This window comes from Dioscorea cayenensis, chromosome 20 (assembly GCF_009730915.1).
Source record: "Dioscorea cayenensis subsp. rotundata cultivar TDr96_F1 chromosome 20, TDr96_F1_v2_PseudoChromosome.rev07_lg8_w22 25.fasta, whole genome shotgun sequence".
In the NCBI taxonomy this organism is placed as follows: Eukaryota; Viridiplantae; Streptophyta; class Magnoliopsida; order Dioscoreales; family Dioscoreaceae; genus Dioscorea; species Dioscorea cayenensis.
The window spans coordinates 3,127,450-3,135,930 of NC_052490.1; the positions used below are offsets into that span (position 1 = coordinate 3,127,450).

The 8,481-nt window shown below is 43.4% G+C and overlaps 1 non-coding gene across 1 annotated transcript; it reads right to left on the minus strand.

The window, feature by feature from the left end:
• Positions 1-4,871: 4,871 nt before the first annotated feature.
• LOC120252351 lies at positions 4,872-4,978 on the minus strand. Its single transcript, XR_005533888.1, has one exon. It is a non-coding gene; the product is annotated as a small nucleolar RNA R71 (small nucleolar RNA).
• Between the last annotated feature and the right edge of the window lie 3,503 nt (positions 4,979-8,481).

The window sequence follows — 8,481 nt, forward strand, 5'->3', positions numbered from 1 at the left end:
CTTTCTTAACACTACCAATGAACTAATAGAAGAATATGTGTAGGAAATGATTAATCCGGACCCATTTGAAGGTGTGCTAGATCAAGAAGTGGAGAATGAAGACATCTTGATGCTTGGTCTAGAGGACAAGATACAACCTACCTCGGGGATCATGAAGAAGATGCTCTGGAAGATGAAGCGTGCAAGGAGACGTCACAAGAAATGCCGCAAGGCTAATGGGGATAAGCAAGAATGGAGTAAGGGTGATGAACCCTTGTGCGGTAACAAACTTGATAACTCCCCCTCTATCTTCAAAAGAATATGTTCATCATGCTTTCAAGTTATGGGTAAGAGGAAAACCTTCATCTATGAGCCCCCATGAGGTAAGGTCAGGTATGTCAAGCTATGTGACGTTAAACAAGCGCTTCTTGGGAGACAACCCAAGTCTTTACTGTTTTTTTAGGTTTTAGTTAGTATTTGCATGAATAAGAGCTTGAGTGTTGTTGTCTTAATCTTTTACATACTTTTGTTGTGATTTTCTCGTGGATCATTGATGTTTTTGTGTGTTTAATTGTGATTGGTGAAGTTTCTTAGTCGTTTGAGCGTGTTTTTCATGATTCTATGATTAATCTTGCATAATGTATGTCGGCTCTAAGTATGTTTAAATGTGCTGAAATTTTTTGCAAAGTCTGTAAATTTTTCTAAGTTATCTAGAGAAGACACACGACCGTTTGAAATTTCCACACGGGTGTGTGTTTTTGTTCAGAGCTCATCCCCAGAGGACACAGGGGTATGTGTCTTGCCCTGTGAACAACCTTGTTACGGTCACACGCCCGTGGGTAATTTCCACACAAGCGTAGTTTCTCTGCAGAGTTCAATGCGCTATCCCTGGAGTAAACATGAGCATGTATCTACCCATGTGGATGATCCTGTTAATTACATAGACGTGGGTAATTTCCACACGCCCTTGTGAAACTCTGTAGAGAGTTTTCATCCATCTTGAGAAGACACAAGTGCGTGTGAGTGCCCCTATGAGCAACCCTTTGACAAGATCCACGCTCGTGTGGAATTTTCACACGGTCATGTGAAACGCTTAGAGAAATTCTTGTGTTGACGGAGAAACCATAGGGGTGTGTGGGTGCCTCTATGGGTTGGGCACACGGGTGTGAGGAATTTCCACACGCCAGTGTGTTTGCATTCAGAGCCAAAGAGTGCCATCCCGAGAGCACACAGGGGCATGTGACTACCCCTATAGAGTCACACGGGCATGGGTAATTTCCACACACCCATGTTGATGTACAGAAGTCAAAAGGCCGTGATTTCTCTTTATAAATCACTTGTGCGTTTTCATTTTAGAACATCTCCACACTCAAGGAACTCCTTCTTTTGGTTTCCCAACCCCTCACCATCTATTTAAAGAGTTCTTGGGTTATTTTCCAGCCACATTCACAGTCTTTCATTCTCATTTTTTCGGTAAGCTTCTCTTTCTCTTTTCTTCACTCATTCCTCATTTGTTATCCAGCACCACCAGTAGTAGCAGCGGCGACAGAGCTAGACACCGACGCTTGAGGCGTCTTTACATTTCTTTGTTCTTATTTTTTGTATTTCATTCTAGGATTATGTTTTGAACTTGTATCACTCAAAAAGGATCTTCTTTCTGAGTTTATCTTATATTTTTTGTTGTCTCCCGTTGTATTTCATTGCTTTCTCTTTATATACTCGAGTATTAGTTTGTTTTTGTTGTACTTTACTGAATCCCCCTTGTGTATATGTGAAGATGGTCTTGTGAGTATCGAAATCGAGGACTAGTCATGGACACGGCAATGTGTTTTGCACATGGCCGTGTGTGCGCCTAACCCATTGGAACTCAACTCTCAAGGAATATAGCTTCATCAAATGTACCATTAAGAGTTCGGGAGAGTATTGTTTCAAATGTCCACCTTCACATATGATCTTGAATGTTATACTTGTTATTGTGCTTACATTCATACATTGAGGACAATGTACATCTTATGTGTGGTGGGCGGAGTTCATATTACACATGTACATTATACAAGTTTTGACTGAAATTGCATGCTCAGATAAACAATGGCGGTTCACCTTAATTGCAATGATTGTATTCTTAAGTTAGGAGAATTTTTAACATTGAATGTTCTCATGGTCTAGTTTTTACTTGAATTTTTAGGAATTTTGGCTAGATTGACACTGGTTGCACTACTCGCTCATTAAACCTTGTGGAAACTCAAGTTTGATGTTTAAGGGACTAGTTTAGTTTCTCTTTGTTGTGTTAATTTTGCTAAAAAAAATTTGCAAAAAGAAAGAAAAATATTTTTTTTTGGTTGTGCATTTGGGGTGGAAAGAGCTACCACCTATGAAGTATGAAGCTACTCTCATAAGTTGGATACTAGTTATGCCCTAATGAGAGAAAGAGCTATTGATAAGTGCTTGTGCGGTATGAATGCGAAGCGTTCATTCCTTATGTTGAGCATTACTTTTCTCTGGTTTTTACACTAATATGTGTGTTTTTATGTTACTTTCGTGCAGGTAGGGTTGTGAGGCCGAGTATGAAGGAAAGAAGCCAATGTGGATTACAATGCACCGATTTTGGAGGAAATCTTGCTAAGGTTGAAACGCGAAGACATAGGTCGATGTGAGATGCTAGAGTGTGTGCCAACCTCCTCGTATTCGAGTTTGGCACATCCATTTGGAGGGGCACAAAGGCAGTCACACTCGAGCATTCCGACTTATGCACATAGAACAAGAGCTCCACCAACTTGCCTATCATTGAAAGAAGCTGATTCACGAGGCCGTGATACTCGTGAAAGTATGCATTCGTAGAAACACGGTAGCAAGGATCTGTAGCAAAGCTGCTCACGTACCGGCCGAGAGAGCAAGTAGTTCAGAGAATCCACACAGGCGTAGTGGAAATTATCCACGACCATGTAGTCGCCTGATTCTAGCCCATTTAAAGCCGAATCAGCCCTGATTTTAGTATTCTTTTCTCCATCTTTTCCTCAACTTGAGAGGGGCTTCAGCTAGGGTTTTGAGGGGTATTGGCAAAGGTTTCTTGGAGAGGTTCTACGGCTCTGACATCGTCATTCCTTAGGAAGAAGTTTGGTAGGAGAGCTTCCGTCGAGGTGTATCCTATACCGGATGAGGAAATCCTTGGACGACGAGTAGAGGACTTTCCACAAGACCATCGACATGACTATCGAGGGGGTTTCTTTATGAATTCATTGCTTTTATATTCTATTTCTTTGATTGTACTTAGCTCCATGGAGAGCTAAACCCCTAGTGGGTACTTGGGTATTTGTGAACCCTAGGATGTATTCGTTTCTTTGAATCTCTTTATTATGCTTTCAATAAATTGATGTTGATTGTGAGTTCCAACCTTGAATGCTTGATTGTATGAACATTTCCCCAGAGTGACACTAGGGTTGAGAGTTCTCGTTGGTAACCTTGTGAGTGAGTGACACACCACGAGCGTCGGACAAAAGCTAGGTTGGAGAGGGTTGAGAGGGATGAGTCTAGAGGTATAGGAGCGTCCCCTTTCCCCTCCGACGTGATAGATTCTACCAACGTTCCTCGAGTTCTTTGCCACCACAATTGAGTGAATGGTCTAAGGGATGAACTTCCAGCGGGGGCTTAGTTGCGCGTGCAATGGAGTGAAAGCGTTGAGGTGATCTTAGTATCTAGGGCTTAATCATGGTTATGGGACCTTCCACCTGGACCAAAGGGTTAGGTCTATAATTAGGAAGAGATTTATCACTTTGAATCCCTAGAACTCATTGCTACTCTAACGAGTGCGAGGTTGAGAGGTTATCTAATCTATCCTCCGGGACATGTATAGAGTTAGGCATAGTTGACATTTGATTTGGGACTATGTAATTAAGGATTTTCACGACTCACCATTGCATTCATTAGGAAGCATAATAGAGGGTTCTTGCACTTGAAACAATTATCCTAGGAGGAGCATTATCAGCGTACCCCATCTTTATCGATTGCCTTACCCCCTTATTTACTTTTGCTCTCTTATCTTTTTTTTTTATTGTTGAGAATTGAATCATTGTCACACTTATCATCATTGATCCTTCACATAGATAGGAATCGAATTAAGTATTTTTATTCCCTATTACCTGTGGATTCGATACCCGCTCATCCGAGATTATTACTTCGACAAACCCGTGCACTTGCGGGATATACGCAAGGGGACCTTGTCATGTTTTTGGCGCCGTTGCCAGGGAATAGGCGTTTAGAGATACTTTGCACTTTGTTTTCTGAGCTATTTCACCATACATTGTATTTCATATCTTCTTATTCTATCATCATTCTGATTTCTTTTTCTTTCTTTTTGGTTGCAGCTTCAGGTTATAACCCGAGGGAATCCCTCAATATTGATTGAAGGAGATCCTGAGCTTGAACGTACACTTAGAAGAAAAGGGAAAGAGCCTGTGCAAGAACAGTCTAATTTAGCTGATTTAAAAGCAGAAGAATCTAAAAACATGGCAGAACAGAATGAGCAACAACGAACATTATCCGATTATGCCAGACCTTCAGTGTTGGGGACACAATCGAGTTTTGTGCATCACCCGATTACAGCTCAGAACTTTGAGTTGAAGCCGGCATTCATCCACATGTTGCAGCAATTCGCACAGTTCAACGGTTTGGCCGATGAGGATCCAAACAGTCATATAGAGAGTTTTCTCGAGTTGTGTGATATGCTGAAGATAAATGGAGTGATGGATGATGCCATCAAATTGAGAGCCTTCCCATTTTCCCTAAAGTGGAGAGCGAAGCAGTGGCTACAATCGTTACCTAGAGCGTCCGTTACCACGTGGGAGGAGATGGTGGAAGCTTTTCTAGCTCGTTATTTTCCTCCCGAAAAATCAGCAAAGCTTAGGAACGAGATCTCATTCTTTGTTCAGTTGGAATTGGAGTCTCTATTCGAGACATGGGAAAGGTTTAAGGAGCTCCCGAGAAAGTGCATGCAACACGGATTCCCGGAGTGGATGATTGTTCAAACCTTTTACAATGGTTTGAACCCGAGTACAAGGCAACTCTTGGATGTGGCAGCAGGAGGTACTTTAGGTAGCAAGACCCCCGATGAGGCCCGTCAGTTGATTGAAGGAATGGGGTTAAACAGCTACCAATGGAATGCTAGGGAGAAGAAGAAAGTGGCCGGTCTGCATGAGATAGATGCAGTAACTTCATTGGTGGCTCAAGTAGAGAACTTGAGTAAGAAGTTAGATCTTCTAACTTCAAATAGAGTAGCGACCGTGACTAATTGCACCGAGTGTGGTGGAGGACATGCTCCCTCCGATTGCCCGATCTCTATTGGTGATGTTTCTTCGGTGGAGAATGTTGATTTTGTAGGTAATGGCATGAGACCTCAAGGAAACCCATATAGCAATACCTACAATCTGGGTTGGAAGAATCATCCCAATTTCTCATGGAGTAATGAAGGTCCATAAAAGGCCATGGGACCACCGGGTTTCCAACAAAAACAACAAGCCCGTCAAGTGTAAAACAAGGTCTCAGGTTTGGAAACCCAAATGAGTGACCTAGAGAAGCACTTGACTAGATTTATACAATCTGCAAATACAAGGTTTGAATTAGTCGAGTCTACAATTCGCAACCTGAAAGGCCACAAGGAAGCTTGCCAAGCAATACAGAGACCAATCCGAGAGAGCATGTGAAGGCGATCACTTTGAGAAGTCATCGTGAGGTTGAAGGTAGGCTTCCGAGTGAGAAGACAAAAGAACACGCACCCGAGGTTATAGAGGTAGAAGAGGGAACAAGCAAAGAGAAAGAGGTGGCACCCCCACCTTTCAAGCTAAGAATCCCTTATCCCTCCTGAGTTTGTTCAAGCAACTCCACATTAATATTCCTTTTGTTTAGGCATTGGCCCAAATGGCTAAGTATACAAAGTTCTTGAAAGACTTGTTGTCCAACAAAAGGAAGTTGGAGGAGAGTGCTTCAGTGATTTTAGATGCTTCATGCTCGGCGGTATTACAAAAGCACATGCTGAACAAGAAGAAAGACCCGGGAAGCTTCATCATTCCGTGTAATATTTGCAATCTAGGTGAAGAAATGACATTGGCGGACTCAGGGGCAAGTATCAACGTCATGCCATACACCTTCTTTCAAAAGCTATGCTTGGGTGAGCCTAGGCCTACTCGGATGACTTTACAACTAGCGGACCGAACAATGCAACATCCGAGAGGCATCATTGAAGATGTGCTTGTCAAGGTGGACAAGTACATTTTTCCGGTTGACTTTGTAGTGCTAGATGTTGATGAGGATGCGGATGTACCTTTGATACTTGGGAGACCGTTCTTGCGGACTTCCAAAGCATTGATTGACATGGACGGCGGAGAGCTCACATTGAGAGTTGGAGATGACAAGCTCACATATCGCCTTGTTGAAGCCATGCAGCATTCTCTTGCTTTCGATGATACTTTATATTTTTTAAACACTACTGATGAGATTATTGATGAATACATGCACGAAATGTTCAATCCGGATCCATATGAAGGTTTGTTCGACCAAGATGAGGGCAATGAAGAAGTAATGATGCTTGGAACGACGGAAGAAGTACCATCTATCTCGGAGATCTTAAAGAAGGTGCTCCAGAAAATGAAGAGGGCTAGGAGACGCCACCGGAAACATTCCAAGGCTGTTGGAGACATCCGTGAACCAAAGAAGTTGGATGAACCATTTCTATGCGGTCCCAAGCCCGATAATACACCCTCTACCCTCAAGAGACTCTGCACATCATGCTTTCAAGCCATGGGTAAGAGGGCAACTTTCATTCATGAACCCCCGTGAGGTAAGACAAGGTACGTCAATCTTAGTGACGTAAAACAAGTGCTTCTTGGGAGGAAACCCAAGTGTTTACTGTTTTCTTATTTTTAGTTAGGTTGTTTGCATTAATAATTTGTTAAGTGTTGGTGTCTTAATTTCTTAGATGCTTGTGCTGAGATTTTCTTGTGAACTTTGAATTTTAATCGTGTGTTTTCATGTGGAATTGGCGAAGTTTGGTCGTTTGAGCTCTATTTCATATTTTTCACTGGTAAAAATTGCATAATAGAGCAGGCTCTGAGTGTGTAAACATGTTCAGAAATTTTCTACAGAGCCTGCAGATTTTTCTAAGTCATCCAGAGAAAACACACGAGCATGTGGAATTTTCGCACACCCGTGGAGCTGCACTGCGAGCACAGCTAGAGAAGGCACAGGGGCGTGTGGCTGATCCTGTGAAAGAACATGCGACTGTCACACGCCCGTGGGTAATTTCCGCACGGGCGTGTAAATTCCTGCAGAGTTAGGTGGATTATCCAGAGAGCACACAGGGGCGTGGACTCGCCCCTGTGGGCGACCTTGTGAAACACGTACTGGCGTGGGTAATTTCCACACGCCCGTGTGAAACTCTTCAGGCGAGTTCTCTCCGTCCCGAGAAGACACAGCGGCGTGTGGCTGCCCCTGTGAGTTGGGCATGTGAATGTCCACGCCCATGTGGAATTTCCGCACGGGCGTGTAGAACACTTGGTATTCTTCTCGGATGTTCAGAGAAGCCATGGGGGCGTGCGGCTGACCCGGTGGGTCGGGCGCATGGGCGTGGGTATTTTCTGCACGCCCGCGTGAGATCGTTCAAAGTTATTGAAAGTTTTTCCCGAGAGCGCCCAGGGGCATGAACCTGCCCCTGTGAAGTTCTCTTGTGGGGCGCACGGGCGTGGGTAATTACCGCACGCCCGTGTGGATGCACAGAACATCAAGGATCGCGAGTTCTTTTTAAAGAAGATTAGTTTCTCTCCCTCTTCACGACCTCTACTCGTCTGGAAACTCTATCACATCATTCTCCGATTTCGTAGCGCTAATTTGGTAGAATTTCTGCAAAGTTTTCCAGTCGGTTCTTCATTTTCTCATCCTAGCTCGTCGGTAAGTCCTATTCATCATTTTCTTTGCTAATTCATGGTTTCCATCGATTAATCTGGTTAATAATGCTTCGTTTCTTCAATTAGAAAGATGATTGATGTTTAGAATGAAGTTAGAAGTATTTTTAAGTTGTATTTTTGGTTTTTTGAAGCGCGGTTGTGCGGTTTTCACGCCCCGTGGATCCACACAGGCGTGCGGAAATTCCACACGACCATGTGGATTTTTGCAGCATTATTTTATCAACTTGTTTGATCGATTCCGTTTCAAATTTTGCAGATTATGGCAGCTCGATCGAAGAAGCAAGATGATAAAAGACCGCGTAAGTCATCCCCTGAGACTGAGGGCATGAGGTTTGCGATTCCATAGCATCAGGTTTGCTATAACCGCTTGTCGAAACTCCGTTTCGGGCAGACTCGATTCCTGGACACGACTATACTGCGAGATCTACAGCAGGGAGATGAGCTCACTGATGTGGTAGAGGATCTCATTTTAGCAAGTGGTTGGCGGCAGTTATTGACGATTAGAGAGCCAGCCATCTGAGAGTTTGCAATGGAGGTGCTATCATCATTC